This window comes from Ambystoma mexicanum, chromosome 4p (genome assembly GCF_040938575.1).
Source record: "Ambystoma mexicanum isolate Mex_15411 chromosome 4p, UKY_AmexF1_1, whole genome shotgun sequence".
NCBI lineage: Eukaryota > Metazoa > Chordata > Amphibia > Caudata > Ambystomatidae > Ambystoma > Ambystoma mexicanum.
Window position 1 is genome coordinate 179,122,163 of NC_090927.1, and position 23,520 is coordinate 179,145,682.

At 46.7% G+C, this 23,520-nt stretch overlaps 1 protein-coding gene across 3 annotated transcripts in view; it reads left to right on the forward strand.

Annotated features, from left to right (window-relative positions):
- The first annotated feature begins 13,974 nt into the window (after positions 1 to 13,974).
- The window catches only part of LOC138453113 (uncharacterized), a 547,753-nt gene continuing 538,207 nt past the window's right edge, over positions 13,975 to 23,520 (forward strand). For 2 of the 3 annotated variants that reach the window (XM_069605645.1, XM_069605646.1), the window contains exon 1: positions 13,975 to 14,714. The gene's annotated coding sequence lies outside the window, so the exon portion shown is untranslated. The remainder of the gene's footprint in view (positions 14,715 to 23,520) is intronic. The other variant, XM_069605643.1, reaches the window with a different exon arrangement.

Sequence of the window (23,520 nt, forward strand, 5' to 3'; positions counted from 1 at the left end):
ACCAAGGCCACAGCCCACCACCTGTGTTATTTACAGCACGGTAATAAACCCACGGATGAACCCACTGATCTACCAGCACCCTCTCATAAATCCCACGAACCCCCCAAGAATCCTGACCCCGTGTAAGGACGACCCCCATCATTTGGACAAGACACAGAGACCCATCTATATAATCACTTCTAACGCAGCAGACAGACATGTATCATTCGGCCCAGGCCCCAGAGCCCCGTCCCGCGACCTAAAATACCGGTCAATAGGACACAGGTAAATCTCACCCCCACCGACGACCACCAGACCTCTCACAAGGTGCATTCCTCATGTGTTGTGTTTATTTTTATAAGATAAGCTGCTGAAGCAATTTATCAATGAACTTAAATGTCATTTTCTGAATAACTGCAGTGTGCATGGCCTAGGGCAAATGAGACAGGAAAGGTATTCGTCATTGTCACAGGCTGCCCCAGCACATCAACACCGCACGGATGACCTCAAGCCGGCCTGCCAGGCCCAACCCAACCCACGAGGCTGACCAGTGACGTCGTCCCGCCAGGACCAACCCCGCTGCAGCAACACCTATAGTTAGTTGATGCCACCCAATCCCAATTGACTTGTGCCCCCTATAGTGTTTAGGTGCTGATGACGTTTTTTGTATTAGAAATACGCCTGTCTTTGCTATTGTCAGGCAGAGCGCTCTCGTAGGTTGCAGAGTTCTTTGCATGCCTTATCCTTGGATAAACTCCCACTTACGCTCACCCGCACTCTGTCTTGGTCTTATTCCCACTACGGGAGAGTCCCTTATTGTCTCTCATTGCGGGGAGGATCGTGCTGAATTGGGGGCGCTTCCCTTCAGTGGTGACCCCGACGTGATATCTCCAAGCTATTTTTCCTAACTCCTTCTTAACGACCCCCTTGTGGCACGAGAATCTCCGGTCGAGAAGGGATACGCATGGTGAGCCGTCTCCGGGAGGCCGCCCGCCAACGGCGACCGGCACAATAAGAAGTGCGCACTCAATGAGAAAGGGTACGGGATCCCGATTGGAAAAAAATCCCCTTTGAGTGCCGCTCGCCGGAGCCAGGGGCTGACCGTTGAGTTACCGGTGACGCCGCCTGGACGGACCCAGTTTCGGAGAGTATCGGTTCAAGACGGGCACGTGAGTACCGAGTGCGAGTGATCGTCAAGGGGAAAAGAAGGGGAATTGGGAACAAAAGAACGGGAATAGGTAGAGGAGAAGAATATCGGGGGTCTACTACAGACGGGTCTTGAAACTTTCTCTATTCTTTCTTTTGCATATGGCCATTAGGAGTAAGAAATAAGTGACGTGGTAGAAGTGACGGGAACCTAGCTCCGAGAGGGGGTGGAAGGCGGCGCCGCATAGTACTATCTAGACTAGTACTGTGAATATATGAACGAGTGAGAAATAAGTTATTGGTGTCTAGCAAAAGGAGACACCGGGAATATTTTTTTAGTGATTGTGCTCTCTCTCTCTATTTTTTCTTTTTCCATTTCCACGGGGTAGGGGGCGAAAACGAGAAGGGTATAAAGAAGTTAAAACATCCTAAAAAGTGGGGACTAAGTAGTGGCACGTACAGACGTGAACACAGTAACCGTAGCAGGAAAACAGGGACAGCTGGCTAGGGAGGAAAGGGAGGAGAAAGACAAAAGTGTGAGTGGAAAGTATTGCGAAGGGTGCGCGCACCGTACGAGTGTTAGAGACGGATGAGTGGCCGCGAGGTGGTGTCAGAGAGTGTGGCCATAACCAGTGCTTAATTAATTACAAGTGAGATCACATAAGAGTGCCTGGGAATGGGAAAGAGATGAGATATGGTGAGTGAGGAGAGATTTGTGCAGTGAATAACAGTGGGTGATAATTTTGAAAGGTCCGCTCTTGTCTGTGCCATAAAGGTATACATACGCATATTTGCACCTAATAAAAAGTAACGAAAGCGAACGCGGTAGCGCTAGCGATTTAAAGTATGGGGGCTGAAACTCCCTTGTCACACATTTGCAAGAGCTTGCCGGGATATGCTGAACGCATAAATAAATATCATGATCAATGGTTAACAGAATTGAAAGGGGAGGGGTTGCCCCAGATTTGGCCAGAAGGAGGGTCTTTTGACAAAAGCGTTCTTGATATGGTATGTACATGTATTCGCCTCAAGTATAAGGGAAAACAATGGCAGAACAGGAAGGAGATATTAGATCTTTGGAGATTGTTTGAGGAAGTACCCCCACCCAAAGCTCCAGCTCCAAATATTGATTTACCCTCCACTACAGACAATCCACTACTGATCCCGCGAGAAGAAAAGGAACAGTTAAGTACAGAACAGCCTGCGGAAGTGGTTATGTTGTACCCAATATTACCTAAACCAGCCCCCGCAGCAGGATATAGCGACCCGATTTATGTGCCTCCCCCTTCGACCAGCACGCCACAAAGACCAACTGCACCCCCACCGTACGAAAACACCAGAGAGCGCGCCCAGGGAGGCACACAGAGGGTGGACATAGAGAAGTTAACGAGTGACTTAGAGTCGAGGCTTACGGTGGCAAGAGATGAACTCTCAAGAATAAAAGACATATGCGAACGCACAGCATGTGCCCCCACACAATCAGGACGCACCTCTAGAGCGTCGAGCGAAAGCAGACAAATTGAGGAGGGATGGAAAAAGGGGGAAATATTGTTCAGAATTGAGGAAGAACCGACCAGGATAATAGAAGTAGGGACAGCAGAAGGAAGCATTTGTGATGTCTCGCGAGAGAGAGGGATCAGAGAGGATTTGTTATGTGATGTCAGAGGAAGGGGGGATGAGAGTGATAGATTGAGCATGGCAGTAGGAGGAGACGGCGAGGAGCTAGATGGTGCATGTTCACTGGGGACTATAGAAGATGAATGGATGGGACGACTAAGAAATAGGGTGGGGAAGATGGCGTCATTAGAGTCAGCAGTGACTAAGGAAAAGGAAGCTGCAACGGCAAAAGGGAAATTACAACTCCCGTTACTCCACAGGGGAGGTGGGAGGCCAAACTACATACCGTGGGCTCAGATGGACAAGGCTAATTTAATGAAATTACTACCACAGCTGTCAGGAGGGGCAAGCAAGTGGATATATGCATTTGAGAAACATACCGCTGGTATACCGCTGGCAGTAGGCGATGTGAAAAGCCTACTAGTGTCCGCAGTAGGGGATCAGGCAGACAGAGTATGGGCTAAAGCGGGTTTTCCAGCTGTGACTTTAGAGTGTGACCGCCATGATGGGGCTTCTTTTAACACCGTGCGAGCAAGGGTGTGGGACGCACTGCGGGAAACCTTCCCAGATACCCCTGATTTGCAGTCAGTAATGCAATGTACCATGAATGACGGGGAGGACGCTATGGATTACATTCTTCGGGTGCAGGAGATGTGGAGAGCGGAAACGGGTACGCCTTGGCACCAATCCACGTCTCTATTTTACTTCATCATTAAGAGAGGGCTCCCAAAGGAAGTGCAAAAGGCACTAGATAAAATAGCAGGTGTTGAGGCAAAAGGCTGGCCGGAGATCCAAAGCATAATAGTACACCATTGTAAACGGATCAAAGAAAGAGAGAGGGAAGTAGCACAGAAAAGGTTGGCGGATGAGGCGAAGCTGGTGCAATCAAAATTGGTGAAGGTCGCAGCAGCGGTAGCGGGACTCCCACTCGTACTGGAGGGAGAGGAAGGAGAGGAGGGGCAAATAGCAATACAAGGAAGAATAGCAGCGAATTGGGCAGGACAAGGGCAACGACAGTGGACAGAGCAGGAGCAGAACGGAGGTCCAACGTGGCAAGAGTGGGCCCCAAGAGGAGGAAGAGGTGGGTACAGGGGTCGAAGAGGAGGCTGTTGGAATTGTGGGAGGTGGGGGCATTACTCAAATGCAAATATCCCGCTGAGAGAGCTCTCGGACGAGGAGCTATTTTCTGACACTGAGGGAGATGGTGAAGTAGTGATGGAACTGGCAATGCCCTGCGACATTGTAGTTACAGCCAGACAAACTAAAGTTGAACTAATGGCGGTAGTAGGAGCGCCGCACACATTTTTTGATGAAGACATGAGTTCAGTACCTGCTAACTTATGGACTAATGGCCCCCACGATGTAGGGTTGCTGCATGAAGTTCAGCCCGTGGTGATAAAAGTAAAACAGGGAGCAATACTACCCCGGGTGAAACAATATCCACTGTCGCGAGAAGCAGAAGAAGGGATCAGAGAGACAATAGAAGCACTGCTGGCACAGGGTATAATAGTGCCCTCAAACTCCCCATGCAACACATGCATTTACCCAATCAAAAAAGCGAAGGGGGGTTCATGGAGGATGATACAAGATTTACGCCCACTGAACGATGTGGTAATGAAGGAGTTCCCTTTAGTCCCGAACCCGGCGACAATACTGTGCAACATTCCAAAAGCAGCATCACACTTCACAGTAATTGACTTAAAAAATGCATTTTTTTCGATTCCCTTAGCAGAAGAGAGCAGGTACTTGACAGCATTTACATTGGGAGGAAGGAGGTTCGAACACTGCAGACTACCACAAGGATATTGCGAGAGCCCAAGCATATTTAACAGGGTACTACATGAAGATCTGGGGAACTTGTCTGTAGAAAGCACAGTGATCCAGTACGTTGATGATTTATTGGTTTGTGCACAGGATGAGGAAGAGTGTAGACAGGACTCGATAACACTATTGACATTATTGGCCAATAAGGGGTACAAGGTGGACAAGGGGAAATTGCAATACTGTCTGACAGAGGTCCTATACTTGGGTCAGTTGATATCGAAGGATGGCAAGCGAATTATACCAGACAGGGCACAGGCGATTAGAACAATTGGAGAGCCCAAAACAGTAAAAGAGATGCAGAAATTTTTGGGTATGTGTAACTATTGCCGAGCATGGATATTGGACTATGCGGCGTACACAAGGCCCTTGCTACAGGCACTGAAAGAAGCACAACAAGAACACAAACACATAGAATGGACGGAGGTGATGAACACAGCATTTAACTCACTAAAAGAGCTGATATCAAGCGCTCCAGTACTAGCAAACCCAGATTATGGGCGCGATTTCTTCTTATTTTCACACTGCAAAGGAACACTGATGACAGCAGTACTGACACAGAAAACATCTTTAGGGCACAAACCACTCGCTTACTATAGCGGCACCCTAGACGCAGTAATGCAAGGTCATTTCGCGTGCGAGCAATCCCTAGCTGCAGCCGCATTCGCAATTGAGAAAAGTGCCACGATAGTGATGGGCTGCCCAGTGACACTGTTTGTGGAACACTCACTTTTTGCAATATTAGAGCGAACAAAGAGCACATTGACAACACAACGCGCCACAGCATATGAGATAATACTGTCCAGCGCTAACATCCATATAGTTAGATGTAAAACAGTGAACCCAGCCACATTCATCACAGAGGCATGCACCGTAGAGGACATGCAAAACCACAACTGCGCCACATACACAGGTGACGAAAGTAAGGATCCAGTGATTTTTGAAAATGCCCTGACCGAGGGTGAGGTGTATTTTGTGGACGGGTCAGCATCAATTGACATGGAGACAGGAGAAAAGCATGTGGGTATGGCAGTGGTACGATTAGAGGAAGATGAATATGAGGTACTAGTACAACACCGCCTCCCATCACACTATTCAGCGCAAGCAGCAGAACTAATAGCGCTAATAGAAGCATTGCATGCCGCCAAGGGGTGCGCAGTGACCATATATACAGACTCAGCATACATGACAACAACAGTTCACGGTGGGTTGGCCCGGTGGGGGCGGAGAGGGTTCCGACGAGCAGACGGAACGCCAGTCCAGCATGCAGAATTATTGAAAGAACTGATTGAGGCCCTGCAAGACCCCACGGCAGTGGCCATCGTAAAATGTCAAGCTCATACCACCAATACAGATTTTGTATCCTTGGGGAACGCGGCAGCAGACGCCGCTGCCAAAGCAGCTTCATATTTACAAAAAGGTGAAATAGGAGAGTACATGTTGCACCACACAGCGAGCCAAGAGGTCCCCACAGGATACAACATGATGTCCACACAGGAGATAATAGAGCTGCAAGAGGGAGCTAGTGCAGAGGAAAAATTACTGTGGACTAAGAGAGGATGCAGCAAATCACCGACTGATTTATTGTGGCGACAAGAGAGTTCAGGAAAAGTGGTAATGCCAATTACGTTGTTAGAAATAGCATTTCAACAACTACACTTTCCCGCACATAACACGAAGAAACACATAATGGCAGAGATACAAGAAGATTGGTTTGCACCATGCCTCCAGGAACACGTCACAAAGTTAGCCCTAGAATGCACGACATGTCAAATTTACAACTCAGGTATGACCTTGCGTACACTAAGGGGTACGATACCAAAACCAAGTGGCCCATTCAGAGAGCTCCACATTGATTATGTAGACATGGGAGAAAGGTGTAACGGAGCTCGATACATGATTGTGGTTGTATGTCCATTTTCGAGGTGGGTGGAGGCAGGCCCCTGTGCCCGCCCTGACGCGAAGGGCGCCGCGAAGTTCCTAGTGCGGGAAGTGTTTCCGCGCTGGGGAATTTGCGACGTTATTCGCTCAGATAACGGGACGCATTTTGTTAATGAATTATTTAAAGAAGTGACTACATTATTGGGAATAAAGCACAAATTATGTTCGATTTATCATCCTCAAAGTAATGGCGTCGTAGAAAAGATAAATGGCCTGTTAAAAAGCAGATTATCAAAACTTTGTTTTTCCCTTAAAAAGACTTGGATGTACTGCCTGCCTTTGGCCTTGTTTGAACTACGAAACCAACCAAGTAAGGATCACCATTTGTCCCCGCACGAGATCGTCACGGGAAGAAGAATGCACACAGCGCATTCGCCTCTCCGTGAGCGTTCTGATGCACACAGAAGCGCAGTTATATTGGGGGAGGAGTTCACAGAATACCTGCGAAAACTGACACGGGCAGCGCGCGTAATTGCAAAGCAACTAGCCCCCCCCTCGACAAGAGAGGAGGGGAACACGACTGAACCAAATAGGTTGCCTGAAACACCACTACAGCTAATGCCTGGTGATTTTATATATGTTAGAAGTTTTGTGCGAAGGTGGAACGCACCGCGTTTTCATGGCCCCTATGAGGTAGTGTTTTGCACGCCTACAGCAGTAAAGGTTAAGGGCCTACGATATTGGGTGCATTTGACAGACGTACGTAAAGCGTACAGCGCTGTGGAGAGTGAGGTGCAGGACGAGGCACAGGCAACAGCGGACGATGAAGTTGTGCGGAATGAATGATTGGAATTTTGTGTGCTTTATGAGATGAACAGTGAACACAATCAGCGCACAACAAATGTCCTGGACTAAAACATTTACATATGTATATGTAAATTTTCTTTTTATTACAATTTTTGAAAGTTTTGCGTGGGGTTCTTTTTTCCCCTCCTGTGCTTTTTAAAATGTTTTTTTATTATTGTTGTTTTTAAAATGTCATTTTTTTTTTATTATTATTATTTATATATGTATAGTAAGGTACGAATAATAATGATTGAAAGGCTACCTTGTCTGTCAACACACCCCCTCCCTCACCCAACCCTATATTTTATCACCGAAACGTTACAACGTGGAAATGTTTACATGTTTGTACTTAATGAACTCTTGTGTCTCAAACAGGATTTATCATGGCATCGAATGGGCAGCCTGCAACTAATAGATATGTTAGATTTAGAGAAATGTTAGTGGCTAGATTAATGTATTCATTTGAATGTGGTTTATCAATGTGTGCTATCGTGTTCTTCATCTCAATGTTTTGTCTGGTATTACACTGGATTATAGCGTTCATCTCTACCGAGATGAACGAGGGGGGAGGGGGGAACAACACCACCCTTGCCCCTGGAATGAAAACAATTCCGACTGTAAGTATCAAAGAAGGTGATTTCTTGATCTGGGATGGATCACACTTTGTGTGGGGATACTATACTACACCACCCACTGCTGTCCTCTCACAATCGAGAACCAAAAATGTAAATAATGACACAATGTCCCAACCTGGAACATACAACAACCGCACGATCCCTCCCGCCCCAATTTCAAACAACGATCTCTTGTTTATTAAGGAGGATGGAAGAGTGATTATGATGACAGAACACAAGTCCCTATATGAAGAATTAGAAAAGGGGGGTGGGAGGGAGGAAGGGAGGCCTGGTTCTTCACCTACTATAACGAGAAGGTACAGAAGAAGGGAGAAAAGTAGGCGGAGAAGAGAGACTGGTGGAAAGGGGTATGATGAGTATTACGGGCTAGGGTTAGACAAAATGGAAGACCCACGACACCCTCACCAAACAAATAAATGGTATGCAGATATGAGCACAACAGCCAAACAGACAACCAATGAGAGCTGTTATGTCTGCTCACTTATCCCCCATGCATCAGGCACACCTAAAGTATTGTTGCCACGAGAATTGCCCATTGTGGATGCCCAATGTCTCCTTCATCTCACGCTGTGTAGAATAAAGAACACCTTCCAAGCACACGATGTCTCTTTCAGAATGCTACAGAACAACAAAACGTGCTATTCGCAGGCGTCTGGAGTGATCTGTCTTAAAGAACCTTTCTTTGCAATACAAGGGACACTGTTTTCCGAAAACAAATGGAAAGACGAAGAAGTGCTGTGCAAGGCAGAAGCACTGAAAGGTGTCCAACCGGACAAGTTGCGGTGGATGGAAAGAACGTGCTTGCCAATATGGAAGGAACACATCCCTAAACTAACATGGGTAACAGCAATGGAGAAACCCTTCAAGCTACAAAGTGAAATACAAAACGAACTATGTTTCAAGGGAGAAGGAAAAATGGCAATGGGAACGAACAAGAACTGTAACAAAACTCTCACCATCCCAGATATGAAAAAAGGAACAGCAGCACTAATGGACACCTACTGGGTATGCGGAAACAAGGCGTACCTGCACCTTCCCCAATCATGGAGTGGCAGCTGCTCAATGGCCACTTTGCACTCAACACTAATGGTGATTCCAGAAAGCCATATTGACAGAAGCAACATGATGAACCAGAATGCAGCTTCTCCAACTACACAAGCGCACCTTTATGTCCTGTCCTCCGGAGGGAAGGAAGAAGAGCTCTCAAGGAACAAGCGAGCCTCGAACTACATATCACAAGCATCATCTGATTTATTGGCACAGATCCCAGACAAGTATCGCCTATTCAGCTCCGTGGAAACATTCTTTGCTTCGCTAGTATCAAGTGTCCAAGCAAGAGCAAATGCAAAATGGCTCCAGATCACACGGTGGGAACTGATCCAGTTGGCCAATGATACGGAAGAAGGGTTCAACATAATAAAGGTGGAACTACGAGCTCTGCGATTAATGACCATGCAGAACAGGTATGTTCTAGACCTGTTAACAGCAATCGATGGAGGTGTTTGCCGAAAAATAGGAAGTGCGTGCTGCACGTTCGTACCTTCCGAAGATGCAGAAAATGGGTCCCTGTCCCACGTTATTGAAGCAGTACATAACCTGGGCGAGAAGATGAAAATGGAAGGTGGAGCTGAGGATAGCTCGTGGTTCGACAATATCTTCTCTTGGGTTCCCTCATGGCTTGGAGTGACAATGAAGTTCCTGATACCAATAGTGGTAATCATCCTTGTGATGTTCTGCCTGTGCCAGGTGGGCCTCCGATGTTGTGCTAATGCAGTTCCTAACGGTGCAATGATGATGGTGACAATGGGCAACTCCGGTGGTACAATTAAAGCAACACAAGAAGTACATGTGCAGACAGGAGCAGACAACACCCCCAGGTACCAGTTAGTGCCTATGTGCCGTGATAAGTACATAGTAGATAAACTATGGCACACCACTATCAAAGAACCCCGAGACGTAGAACTGGAATGGTATGAGGAGGTCTGGGTGGATCTGGAAGAAACTGGCGACTGTATATATTTAACATGTACACCAGATGAGTATGCTAGGAGAGGTGAGAGCTTAAGGGGGGTGTGCAGAGCATGGATGCCTATAAAAGGAACCCCTGCATGGGATGGTGCAGTGTTAGAGGAACAAGAATGTAGAAGATTGGAAGAGCTAAAGAAATTCGTTACTTTAAGTAACGAAAGGGGGGAAATGTAGGGGAGGAATGGCCACGAGGCCCTCCTCACCTGCAGCTCCCTCCCCAGGTGAGGACCATGACTCGGTGGGCGCCCCCTCATGCCACCCGGGCCCAGGTGGAGGAGGGTTCACCCGCCGACGACATTGCCCACACGCACCCCGTCTTTGCATTTGCCAAAATTAAGTTAGGCCTAGACGCCATCTTGCCTAGCAAACATGGTGTGAGTTCAGCACACTGTAACGAGGCCCCCACCTTTGGAGGGCCTTTCATGCATCTCTGTCGCCTCAGCAGCCCTGACAGATCCGCTGCGAGCGCGTTCCCATGAGAAAGTCGGAGATGAGCTAAACCCGAGACGCCAACACGGCAACATTATATTAGTAACAATGTGATATTGCACCCCGTATGACCCGGACCACAAGGCCGGGGTAGCGAGGAAAAAAGCTGAAGCATCATTATCTGAAGAAGGTAGAAAACAATTCAAGTATTGGTATTAATGAACTACCTCTGTTTAAAACGTGAATAAGCCATAAAAATGTAACGTTATATGATATCCCTCCAGGTCTGGACTAATGCTGCTATAACCACGGAGAAAGATGTTGACCAAACGTGTAACCTCTATCTGTAAAAGTGTTTTTCAATAGTATGTAGAAACTTGAACTCATATATGTTTTTCAATGCACCCAAAGCGGCGAGCATCAATCTCTGTAGGCCATAACCTAGATATCTCTCGTATAACGTCTAATGTACATACAATATGCACACAATGTAGTGAATTTAATGTTAGCTAATGAAAAGGTACTGGAACCGACTGTATTAAAGAAATGTGTAACGAAATTGAAATATATATATATATATGTGTCTAAATAACGTCAAAATAAGGCAGATCAGTATAGAACTTCTGCATTTACTGATCGGCAACGCACGAGGAAAATACCTTTGTGGATATATGCAAGGCCATTCCCTCTCCCACCCCACCAAGCCTGCCAGATAAAAAAGCTAAGACTTGTGCCGCGCTCCCTCACCTCCCCCAACCAAGCTGGCGCTACTTCAGAGAGTCAGAGGCCCCGGCGCCGCAACCAAGGCCACAGCCCACCACCTGTGTTATTTACAGCACGGTAATAAACCCACGGATGAACCCACTGATCTACCAGCACCCTCTCATAAATCCCACGAACCCCCCAAGAATCCTGACCCCGTGTAAGGACGACCCCCATCATTTGGACAAGACACAGAGACCCATCTATATAATCACTTCTAACGCAGCAGACAGACATGTATCATTCGGCCCAGGCCCCAGAGCCCCGTCCCGCGACCTAAAATACCGGTCAATAGGACACAGGTAAATCTCACCCCCACCGACGACCACCAGACCTCTCACAAGGTGCATTCCTCATGTGTTGTGTTTATTTTTATAAGATAAGCTGCTGAAGCAATTTATCAATGAACTTAAATGTCATTTTCTGAATAACTGCAGTGTGCATGGCCTAGGGCAAATGAGACAGGAAAGGTATTCGTCATTGTCACAGGCTGCCCCAGCACATCAACACCGCACGGATGACCTCAAGCCGGCCTGCCAGGCCCAACCCAACCCACGAGGCTGACCAGTGACGTCGTCCCGCCAGGACCAACCCCGCTGCAGCAACACCTATAGTTAGTTGATGCCACCCAATCCCAATTGACTTGTGCCCCCTATAGTGTTTAGGTGCTGATGACGTTTTTTGTATTAGAAATACGCCTGTCTTTGCTATTGTCAGGCAGAGCGCTCTCGTAGGTTGCAGAGTTCTTTGCATGCCTTATCCTTGGATAAACTCCCACTTACGCTCACCCGCACTCTGTCTTGGTCTTATTCCCACTACGGGAGAGTCCCTTATTGTCTCTCATTGCGGGGAGGATCGTGCTGAATTGGGGGCGCTTCCCTTCACAATCCCACGGGCAAAGTGCCCGCTGGGTTGGGTACAGGGTGATAGTGGAGGTGCCGGAGACACAGCCTAAGGCAAACATCCTGGGCAAAGTGTCTACTGGGCAGGGCCAACAACCATGCTGAGGTGCCAAAATAGGTGTTGTGGTGGGGAATGGGGCATGGCAGCAGACCATTTACTGATCAGAGTGACCAGTGGGCATGGTTGCTGGCAATACACAGTGGGCACAAAAGGGCTCTTGCAGGAGTCTAGAGCATGGTTGAAGCACCAGGTCCAACTGGTGTGAAGTTCCTAGGTGTTTCCTTGAGTTGTGAAGTGGCTCCCTCTGTGCTGCTTGGTAATGATTCAAGAGGGAAAACATGTTTTTCCACAGCGGCATCCACTGTGTTGCTGGGTTTGTTTTGTAGATGCTTGAATTTGTTGGTACCCCCACGTGTTTTGCAAAAATGTGTCTGTGTCATGAGCTTGTGGTCTGATTTATGGCCTGCATCAGCTGTGCGCGTGTTCAGCTCCCTCATCTCGTCGCCAGTGTGAAGTTCCTCCCTGCCGGTGCAACGAGCAGAGAGAGAAACAAGCAGGGCCTACATCAGTGGCCCAGCTGTGGGAATGCAGGAGCAGACAAAGGACACAACACCCCTGTGTTCTTTCGTGCCCAGAACTGCCTGCCTTCCGGCAGGGCGGGCCCTTTATTTTGAGGGTGCCTCACGTCACCGCGCATGCGGGACGTGAGGCGGATCTGACAACTAGCATGGATGTCGGCCACTGCACACTGGGCAGAATGGGTAGCTTGCAGGTGCCCTGCAATGGCCAAAGTTCATGCTCAGAGCAAAGTGTTCGGTAGACGTGGCAGCAGGCCAGCCCACAAATTAACTGAAAATGTCGTTTAAGTACAGGTGTGGCTAACCTAACCTACTGCTAGACAAACCTTTGATACTCCTTTTAAAAAATATTAGTTAACGAGACATCATGGTTGCAGTAGAAAACTTTACAACTACAGAAATTCTATAGCTAGAATCTAAAGGAACAGTAGCTGGCCAGAGCCATGATTGCTCAGAATGCCACACGCGCCATCACAAGTGCCGTGCATTTACCTCAGGTCCTGAGGGACACGAGGAAGAAAACGAGCTCCTGAGAAACTGCAGTACCCTGGGAGTTATATTGCGTTCCACTTACCACCTGAGGGTCAAACAAAAGAAAGCCAGAGTGAACCGTGAAGGCTGTTTGTTAGACGCCATTTTCTATGTCAATTCACGCAATGCGTGACATTATGAGGAGTGCAGGGCAGTGGTCGAGTTGGCTGCTTTGGAAACCATAAGTTATTGGCTAGTTTCTGTAGTTGTGTGATGAAACAATGTGACTGTCTACATACAGGACATATACACTGTCTTGCTTACTGACTTCTTTTAACTGTATTGCGTTTTAACCCAGCACCTGTATCACCGTCTGAGCCATGGCTGAAGTGCACTTGAAAGAGACTTGCTGGGACTTTCTGCCCTGTTCGGCCCACACACCCCTTGGCAGGGCATTGTGGGAGCTCAGCTGGAACGTGTTACGTCCCTAACCACTCTCCCAGGGCTACCCTTCCCATAGCTCTCAACCTTTCATGGCCCTTAGGTGGGTGAAAAACACCCGATTTTGCATTTGGCGGGTGACAGCCCATTGATTTCTATGGCCGTGTAGGGAGCTTGGCGGGTGAGATAGCTGCCTAAGTGGCGAGTGACGCCCGCCAAAAGCGTCTGAGTTGAGAGGCATGAGAGTCCAGAACGGCTTCTTATACACGTCTGCACACGGAAGCCCACTCAGTGCTAGCCCCTAATGGCAGCAATCGGAGCGAGGCGCGTGCGTCCCACCCAACCCGTTGAGTGATGCTAGAAAAATAATCCCTGTCGCAGTGCTGAGAAGGCTAGAATTCCAAGCACTTTCATGGAAATGAACCTGCAGCCCGTGGAAGCCTAGCACGGGGCCGGAGGGAGCACCGTAGATTCTATGAACGCCCCCAGTCTTCTTGTGGGTGTTGGCACAGAGACATACGCCGGGCAGAACCGGTAGTTAGAATGAGGGCAGCAACACTTTCCCATACAACTTCTTTGGAAGCCATAGAAACTTAAAGAGCCCCCCCCCCCCCTCTTTCCCACAGCCTCGCTTTTCCAGATGTTTCCCCGGTCTTAGATCATTCCAGCCAAGGAATAATATTTATCTATGCCAGAGTCGACAGTGCTTGCCCGGAGTCAGTGGGGCTGGGATCAGGGCGCGGGCACTGCCTCGCTCTCAGCCTGTCTGAGCGAGCCGCTTCCTCCGCAGGTGCCCGTCTCCCGGTGCCTCTTCTCAGCCGCCGCCGGCTTCATCTGTCACCCATTAGCATTCCACAGATGTTAAGGCGATCTACTCACACACTCGGCAGCCTTGCCATAAAGACGCCATTCAGCCAGGGCGAACCCCTCGCTCCCGTGCAGACTGGCAGTCAAGTTCAGGGGGCTGCACACACTGCACTCACTGGCTGCCTGCAGCAGCGGGGCAGGGAAGCTCTGAGCGAGGCGAGCCTGCACCGCCGCTATGGGGCAGAGTCCTGCGTGAGCGACCTGGGACAGACTTACGACCCTAACCCCTCTCCCATGACCATCTCCCGGGTTCCTTGGCTTGTTGTTGGCCCGTGACCTTATTTCACAGGTGCTGCCCTCCTTGTCTCTGGTAAGAAAAAACATGTTTTCGTGCATGTAAACCCGTCTGTGTTTTATCTTTATTTATTTATTTATGGAACAAAAAGAGCCATTTGTATGGCTTTGTAATCGAATGCCACAATGCGCAGTGAAAACATTTTGTGTATTGTTATTAAAGTTATGACTTGCCCAGGAAGACGTAGCTGTTTGGCTTGAATACCTGCTGAGGGTTAAAACCAATATTCTTGGTTCCAAAGTCAGTAAATTAGCTAATATCCGATTTATTATCAAACAACAGAGCCATTATTGTGTATTCAACGTTTCGTTGTTAAATTCATCACACCAGAAGAAGACCTACGCTTGACAACATAAACCTACACAAAGCTCACACATCACTCTGCCAGACGTGAGTAGGTCATTCAACCCAATCCTGCTTTTCTCTCTGCATTCTGGGACTTGGAGTCCTGGCTGCATTTACAATGTAAAAAACTCAGTTACAGTTGCAATCTGGGAGTGCAAGTGCCAGAATGAAATGAATGAATGAACGAACGAACGAACGAACGAACGAACGAACGAACGAACGAACGAACGAACGCAATAAATGACCCACCCCGCATATCGTGGGGAAACTTGAGTTCGCCCCGTATACAGGAAGCGACTTTCTTTCATCGGCTGCAGCTCTCGGACTCGAATACACACAGGCACTGAGTCACATGCATTTCTTTTCATGTGGTCAGGGGTGTCAAGTTGACTCATGGCAAGTGTGGGAAGCGTTTCTATCCGCTTTCTATTTCTTGGCATTCTGACACATGTTCCTCCACGTAATAGAATGTATAGAAAGAGAAACAAGACTGGGTGAGCTTTTTGTGCTTTCAATCACCTCAGCCAGTGCATGCGTTTACACCAGAAAAGCAAGGAAGGTTATTCTGACCTAGTGACTTTCTACTTTATTGCTATTTTCCTGTTAGACCATGGATGGTGTATTAGTTGTGACCAAGTGTGGCTGGCACACTTTTTTGTGTTGAACCATTTTTTCTACAAATACAAATATGACGTTTCAATGCACGCTTTCATTTGGCTGTGCTCCTCCATCACTTTCTTTGAACTGTATTTCCCATATACATTCACTGAGTATAGATTTTCAATTGGGGCTTCTCCCCCACGAGCTTTTATAGAGTGTAAACCATCCAGATGTTCTATTTGGGTTGTATACATCCAGCGCCCTGATGCATGCGGGCTGCCGGCGCTATATAAGCACACATAACATAATTCCTCATTGCACGTTGTCTCTCTCACTTCTCGCTTTAGTTGTATTCCCACATTTGCCTTTCTCTGCCCTCACCCTCCAGGTCACAACCAATCCCCACCTGTTGCCATAGGGTTTTACTCCCCACGAGAGTTTCCTAGGTTGCGTTACCCCATAGGCTTTAATTAGGTTGTATTCCCTCACTGACCTTCATGTCTTTCATGTATAGTTTTAAAGAGGTTTACTATGTGCTTTCATTGCATTATATGCCCACATTTGGGCACCAACCATTCTCAGGAAAACTCTAAAGAGACGATCCACAGAGCTTTTTCCGCATGTACATATATGTTTGATATATATGTGCACAAGGGTGCATTCCTGGGCAGGTGTCAAGGGTTAGAGGAAGGGTATGCAAATGCTGCTTGACCCTGACTGAAGACATCGTCTGAGTGGTGCCGGAAGTGTGCAAAACGGGTGTCGCTTGTGAGATCTCTGCAGTATGCGTTTAGGACGGTTTCTGAGGGAAAAAGTGTGACAACAAAGGACAAGGTCGTTCACAATAAATCATTTTATTTATTTATTTATTTATTTATTTCATTGGTAAAGCACAAATACAACCCGTAGGCATTGAGGCGCTGTTGCAGGTACAACGTACTAGTCTAGCTAATGTAATATGTTATGTTATGTTATTTTGCACTTATATAGCACCTTAAATACCATTGCTATGGTCTGAAGGCGCTGGTAGGTTGAACGCCCTTGGGAACCGAAGTTCAGATCAGTAGAGAGAGTAGGGAGAGTCAAAAGGTGCGTGTGAGCACCGGCTATGTGTGCAGCTCGTGCGGTACTCGTGTAATAGCTGCTTCTTAGCGGTAGGTGTGGTGGTTGAGAGATCAGGAGAATTTGTGCGTTCTGGCAGGATTTATCCGGAACGGATGTGGCTGCGTTAGGCCTGAGGAGAACGCCTGGTTGGGGGTGTGAAACCAGCAGTGTTTACATAGAATGATGTGGAGTAAGCGGCGGATGTTGGTATGAGAACAGTTATACCGAATGGTGTCATAGTATCTCTGTGTTCTAGTTGAGTGGTGATGTAAAGGAGAGAGTAAGTGTGGTGGTGTGATATAATGGGTTATATGCTCTTTCAATGAGCACACTTCTAAATGCAACTTTCCCAGAGAGGGTACAGGGCGAACTTCTAAATTCAATTTTCCACAGAGAGGCTACTGGGCGAACTTCTAAATACAATTTCCCACAGAGAGGCTATTGAGCACACTTCTAAATTCACTTTTCTAGGGAGGCTATTGGGCACACTTCTAAATGCAACTTTCCAGAGTTTCTATTGGATAGACTTCTATAATCAGCTTTCACAGATGCTATTGAGAACACTTCTAAATGCAACTTTCACAGCGTGGCTATTGGGCACACTTCTAAATACAATTTTCCACAGAGAGGCGCACTTGTAAAATCAATTTTCCAGAAAGGCTATTGGGAACACTTCTAGATTCAATTTACCAGAGAGGCTATTGGGCACACTTCTAAATGCAACTTTCACAGCGAGGCTATTGGGCACATTTCTAAAGGCAACTTTCACAGCGAGGCTATTGGGCACATTTCTAAAATCAATTTTCCTCAGAGAGTCTACTGAGCGCACTATTAAATCAATTTTCCAGAGAGGCTATTGGGCACAATATAGTCATAGTTGCATAGACGTACAAGGTGACAAAGGTGTGATCAAACATCAGTTATCATTTATTTATTTATTAGCATTTATAGAGCGCGAATCTGCCCTTAGGCATTGTGGCTCTGTTATTGAAATACTTGCTGGTTACATAGGGAAAGACATATCACTCATTGTTAACCGGGTATACATAAGTACAGCGCTTAGTTGCATGATCCTTCTGTTTCACGAGTATGCATAGACCTAGCTTAGTTACAAGAGTCGGAGGAGGGGTGAAAGGAAGCAGGCGGATAGGGATGTGTGTAGGGAGCGAGGGGGTGGGGCTGAAAAGGCTATATGACCAGCATAGAAACTTACAGAATCATACATAGGTATAAAACCAGGTGACAATTATCCTATAGAACAGGCATTTAGGCTGTAGGACAGAATAGTTCCTGGCTAAAGGCGTGATGGGGGAATTCAGGTTTAGATAAGGAGCAGAGTTTTTAATGCTTTGCGGAAGATCCCATAGGATTTTACTTCCCATAGTGAGGGTGGGAGGTTGTTCCAGAGCTTGGCAGCAAGGCATTTGAAGCTGGAGCCTCTGGATTTGCATCTTTTCACTTTGGGCACAATTCGTCTATCTGTTTAGGGGGCCCTAGTGGGTCTGGAAGAGTGGGCTTTGGCAATTCCTTTGGAGAGGTAAGATGGAGCTGTGTTGGATTGGCACTTGTGGGTGATGGAGAGTGTTTTGAAAATGATCCGCTCCTGAATAGGGAGCCAGTGTGCATCTCTTTTAACTCTCAAGATGTGCTCTCTTTTTGGGATGTTCAGGGCTGCTCTAAGGGCGTTATTCTGGATTACTTGGAAGTTTGAGTATGTTTCTGGAAGAGGTGTCATTGAATAGGACGTTCTAATAATCTTTGAGCCAATGATTGCATGGACAGTGGTTAGGCACTTGTTTTTAGAGAGGAAGGGTCTGGCTGCATTAAGGACCTTGGTTGCATAGGCTGCCGAAGTGGCAATGGCACTTACTTGCCTAGTCATGGTGAGTGATGCGTCTAGGTAGACCCCTAGGGTCTTTATGTTGTTAAAGACAGGAATTGAGCAATTGTTGATTGTGAAGGCAGAATATTGATTGTTCAGGGTCTTTAGGGCACTTGGCGGGCCAACAGTCAGGATGTCTGTCTTGTCGCTGTTGAGACAGAGGTGGTTGGCTGCCATCCAGGCCTGAATTGTGGAATAGATAGTGTTAAGGGTCTTAGAGACTTCTATTTAGTTGCCTGAGAGGTGGATCAATATTTTTGTTCCATCTGCCTTTTGTTCCATCTGCATAGTGTAAGCTATGCGAGTGTAACAAAAATGTGGAATAGGGTCCTTGTAAATATATTGTACAGTGTAGGGGTGATGCAAGACCCTTGTGGAACACCGCAGGTGATAGGCGAGGGAGAGGCATTGGTGATCTCTGAGAAGACCCTCATCACTCTTCTATTAAGGAAGAATGCTATCCAGGCAGTGGTTGAAGGTGAGAAAAGAGCATGAGTGGTGAGGTGGTGGCAGAGGATCTGGTGGTTGACCAGGTCGAATGCTGCAGATAAGTTGAGGAGAATGAGCAGTGCAGACGTGCCTTCATCCCTGATCTCATCTAATAGATTTTTTAGATTGAGCAGGGCAAATTCTGTGCCGTGCCTTGGGCGGAACCCGTATTGCCGCATCCCTGGGATGTGATTGTCCTCCAGGAACTGCTGAACTTGTAGGTAGGCAGCTCTGTCCAATATTTTTAGGAGGAAGGGGACGGTGGTGATAAGCCTGTACTTTGTGGGGATGGCTGGGTCAAGGGATGTTTTTTTTCAGGAGAGGGAGTACCCAGGCTTCTTTGAGGCTGGCTGGAGCAGTGCCTTGAGTGAAGGAGGTGTTTATGATAGCTGTAATGATAGGGCACAGTGCTGACACTGTGGGGCACAGTGTCGGCACTGGGGCACTGGGGCACAGACTGTACCAACATGATGTATGTCAGCACAGTCTTTGACGAGGGGTGCAGGGCATATGTCGGCATTTGCATTTTGAGGGTTTTAGACTGCTAATCATTTTGGTGACATCGGTTTCGGAGAGGTCTCCGAAGAAGAACTGAATGGTGGAGGAAGTAGGGGAAGGAGGTGAGCAATTATTACTGACGGTCATGGGTACTATGTTGACTGTCGCTTGTTGAGATAAAATCTTCCTATTCAAGGTGTCGATTTTGCCTAGGAGTGCCTCTTGGATAATAAAGCACCAGATCTATCTTTAATGATTGTTGTGCGGGAAACAGCAGGGGATTCAAGTTCTCTGTAAACTGTGAATATTTCTTTTGCGTCTGACTTAGCATCGCTAATTCTGGTGGTGAAGGAGTTGGATTTAGCTGTGATTATGGCTGATTTGTATTGTTTGGAGGCATTGGTGAGTTCCTGTTTTGCAGCGATGGTGGGACATTTTTACCAGGTTAACTGGGCTTGTCATTACAGGGTGCGTAATTCTAGTAGGTCAGGGGTAAACCATGAGTTGGAGTGCCTAACAATCTTCTTTTTTGTAATAGGGGGGCTAGGGTGTTCACATTTTAAGGAGCAAGTTAGTTATATTGTGATATATGTTTAGGAAACGTATTCGCTGTTTGAAAATGGATGTCACTGTGATGCTGGAAATGCATCGGAGAGACATGGCCTCCGTATCCTTGTCCTTTACTGCGTTGTATCATGTGTTCTGTCGTGTATCCGCGCAGGAGTTCATGTGGGACTCCTGGCGGTGCAGCTGTCTCTCTTGGTTTGGTGAACAGACCCATGGGATACCCTTATGGCACCCATGGGTAGGGGTGCCCCTAGTGTATGTTTTTGGGCACCTGTGTGTGACCCACAGAGCAGGGTACTGGCTGGTGGCAGCTACGTGCTGAATTGACTGGTGCCCTGAGCGTCCCCCATTTTGGGATGCCCAGGCCCTGTCATTGGAATCAGTAGATTCCTGATGGAGACAAAATGGCCCCCATGGCCTCTTGCTTTCCATCACCTGTTGCCTTGATCTTCCCGAAGTCCCGGGAAGCCCTGACTCTGTCCCTTCCCCCTGACTGGCTGTTGGGTGGAAGTTCCATGTATGATAGTGTGTGGAAGTGCTGACCAGACTGGCTGGAGCCTTCCCAACAACCGTATGTTGTGGGTACACCTGTGGGTGGGAGCTGGGTGAATGGAATGTGTGATGAATACACATTCTATGTTGTGGGTGTCTAGTATCTGGTGATTGACGCAATCACTGAGACAGCCGTGCCCGAAACCGGTATGAATGCAGTGTGGATTGTTGAATGGCTTGGTACTTGTCCCAATACACATAACTTGTTGTGAGTGTCTGGAGAGAAGTGAATGGCCTGAATGCAGTGTGTGCCTGATTGGCTGCCTGCCTGCATGCATGAATGCCCTTAGTCGTGTTTGGAGGCTTGAGTATGACCCAGCGGAATGAATGGGAGATTGTAGTATTTACCATCTGACAGAAGCTGCCTGATCTGTATGAGACATGCCTGATCATGGTATGGTGAGTAGCATTAGAACACTTGGAACGCAGGTGTTAATAGAGTTCTGGAAGGAAGCACGAAATTGAAATGATAACTGTCCAGCTCCCGATAGTATAGGTTGTCTCCCTCCTCCATTCCTTATATATATTACTATACTTATGTTATTATATCATTTGACCCAATAAATATATTTAACTGTATAATTGCCTCATGTATTCATGATATATTACTCGGACACTTCAAGTGGCGACGAGGATGGGATGCGTTGAATGTACGCGGCGTCGAAGTACACGGAGCTGCTCCGCTCATGCCCGAGCGTAGAAGCGGCCCCGTTTCAACGTTCCTGAAGGTAACGTTTGGCAGCTCCAGTGCGGCACATGAAGATTAGGATGTTCCGTGATATGATCACTAAGCCGCTGCAGTATTTAGTGTAAACCAATCTGTTTACATTGACTGCGGAGTTCGCGCATGCGCACAACGCGCTTGTACAGGAGAACTGCCTTAAAGGTGCAGTACACATGATTTTTCCGACGTAATGCTACAATTTAGGCACTTCGACAGTGCTGAATAAGTATTGTCAGAGGAAGTGTTTGTAATAACATTATATGAGTGATCTCTTCTACTGACTAAGGTTATACTTATCTATCCAACCTCAGAAGGTGCATTGGGAACAAGTTTTGATTGAAAATATACTTGCATAATGGCAGGGATTGTGTAGGAAGTGCCCATATACCTAAACACAACCTGATATAGTGCAAGTTGGATCCTAAGGAGCAGCAAAATATATACAGTTTTTTTTGTTGTGGTTTACATAACATAATCTATCATGGCATTCAGCAGTGTGCCTCCACCTGCTTTCTTCATGCCCAGCACTGACGAACCAGCTTTACCTTGGAAAAGGTGGATAAAATCGTTTGAACATTATGCTGGTGTCATATGTGGTACTAATTGCAGTGCAGAAAAAAGGAAATCATTACTTTTGCACTGTTTGGGTCCTGTTGGACAAGAAAAATATGAAACACTTCCGGAATTACCAGAAGATGAGAGTGTGGATCTGAATGAATACCAGTTAGCGGTAAAGAAAATTGATAAACATTTTGAAAAAAAAGTGAGCATAATTCTAGAGCGTTATAAGTTTGGCAAACGCACACAGGAGGAGGGAGAGAGTGTGGAAAAGTTTGTCACTGCATTAAGGAAACTGGCAAAATCATGCAATTTCAATGAGCAATTGGACGAGAGACTCAGAGACCAATTTATGTTGGAGTGTCGCAGTAGCAAAGTAAGGGAAAGGTTGTGGTCAGAAAGTGATCCTTCCCTTGACACTGTTCTTAGAGTAGCAAAAGAAGTAGAGCACACCGAGGAGTGTGTTAAAGAATTGGAGAACAAGATGAAACAAGTAAAAATAGGAAACAGTAATAGTAAAATACATGACACACATGATGAGGAGTTGATTTCAATGATCAATAATGACACCGCTAAGAGGAGATCTGTCACTAAACAATATAATTCAACGAGAGCGGATAGAAGATCAAGCAAATATGGTCAGAAAGGTCCATCATATGAAGTTTCTAAGAAAAACCATAAAGAGAATCAATTAAGGAAAATGGAAAAAAAAACGTCAAGGAAAGTGTTACAGATGTGGCAATGTGAATCACTGGGCTGATGACCCAGACTGTCCAGCATTAAAGATCATTTGTAACAGATGCAAAGGAAAAGGTCATTTCTCAAAATGTTGCAGATTTAGCGACAGTGCCATGAATTGGATAGGAGATAACTCTGATAGTGATCGTAGTGAAATGGAAATTCAAGATGAGTGTGTATGCACTATAACTGACGATGATGATGAAGAAGTATTGGAAAGTCCCAGGGCAATGGTGTCGATTGATGGCAATGAAGTATGCATGATGATTGATACGGGTGCAAAGTATACGCTCCTGCCGAAGCAATTTTGGAACAGGAATAAACATGAATATTTGCATGAGACAGACATCAATCCAAGGGCATATGGAGGTGTGAGAATTAATGTCATTGGTTGGCATTGGGGAAGGTTGAAATTTAAGAACAGAAGTGCAAAAGGAAAAATATATATTACAAGCGAAGGGAAGACTGCCCTACTCAGCTGGACTCACCAGAGTAAATTACAAGTGAAAGTGGACTCAACCAGTGAGGAATCAGTCTTGGCTATAAACAGTGGAAGTACTGAATCGATTAATGGTGGTGATATTATACGTAGGGCTGGGTTACTAAAGGTCTTCCAAGATAATATAGGGTGTCTTAAAGGCTATACTCCTCAAATATTGCTAAAGCCAAATAAAAAACCCATAGCTCAAAGGTTGAGAAGCGTTCCTTTAGCGTTACGAGAAGAAGTCAGCAAGGAGATAAAGAAGTTAGAAGAAGATGGAATC